Consider the following 1,413-nt stretch of genomic DNA (forward strand, 5'->3'; position numbering starts at 1 on the left):
CTCCCTCTCTCCCCTCCCTCCCCCTCCCATCCTTCCTCTCCTTCTCCCTTCCCCTGGCTGAAAGAACAAGTCTGCTTTTTAGCATCCCTTGAAATAACACTGAGAACCTGGTAGAAATATTCTGATCCCAAATGTCCAGGGCAGGGTGCAAAAGCCAACATCATTCCTTGTGTGGAGGAACAGTTCCCTAGGAAATTCAGCCCTGAATTCAGGTCTCTGCTTCTGAGTGTCATGCCTCATAGCAGCCTGGATTGAAGTATTTACCCTGAGAGACTTATATATTTCTGGATTTCTGTCTTGGAATCACTTGGGGTTTCTGCAAAACTCAAGTTTTCTTCCCTGATTTTTACCTCTCCCATGCTTAGTGTTCTAACTAAAAGAAGATGGCCTTTTAACAGAATGAAGAAAGAAAAGCTGGTGAGCTGAAGTTTTCTAAGAAAATTTCCAGAGTATTGACTAGCCTATAAAATTTAGAGTTAAATAGAAATTTTAGCTTTCATTAAATCTCTAAGTAGAAGACAAAAAACTAAATTGGTTGCAATCTTTACCAAAGTTTCAATGGAGTTCTTAAAAGATAGAAAGCCAGTTATTACAGAAATTTATATAGAACTACAATAATGACAAACAAAGAAGAATGGAGGTATCATGCACCCAAATTTCAAACTATACTACAAAAATATACAAAGGTATGGAATCAAAACAGTATGGTGCTTGAATAAAAAAAAGATATGCATCAATGGAATAAAATTGAGAACCCAAAAATAAACCCACGTTTACATGGCAAGTTAATTTATGACAAAGGAGCCAAGAGCATGCAATGGAGAAAGGAATGTTTCTTTAACAAGTCGTGCTGCAAAAATTGGACAGCCATATGTAGAAAAAGGAAGCTAGACATTCTCTCATACAATATGCAGAAACTGGATACAAGACTGGAAACCACAAGATACACAGGAGAATCCATAAGAAAATACTCCATGACGGGCCCTCCCTGGTGCACTGGGTTAAAGTGCAGCACTATGAAGCTAACCACAGCCACTACAACACTAGTTCAACTCCTGCCCAGGGAGGTGACCTACATGGCGCAACAGACCCAGGTGACCTACATGGTGCAAAAGACCTCTCCTGACTCATCTACTGCTCTCCTGAGCAGTCTATTTCAGCCAATCTGCCTATTCTGCTCCCCACTCTGTCTCTGGTGAGTCCTCTAACCTGGTCTGCACCTCTAACCTGTACCCTAGGTCTTGTATGCATAAATAAATAAATATTGTATGCATAAATAAGTAAATACATAAATTTTAAAAAAAGGAAGAGGCCCTCCCTGGTGGCACAGCGGGTTAAAGCACAGCACTTAGAAGCTAAAGCCACTTCTGCATGAGTTCGATTCCTGCCTGCCCCAGAGGTGACCACATGGCG

The sequence above is a fragment of the Condylura cristata genome, unplaced genomic scaffold (genome assembly GCF_000260355.1).
Source record: "Condylura cristata isolate star-nosed mole 26May11 unplaced genomic scaffold, ConCri1.0 scaffold00031, whole genome shotgun sequence".
Lineage (NCBI taxonomy): Eukaryota > Metazoa > Chordata > Mammalia > Eulipotyphla > Talpidae > Condylura > Condylura cristata.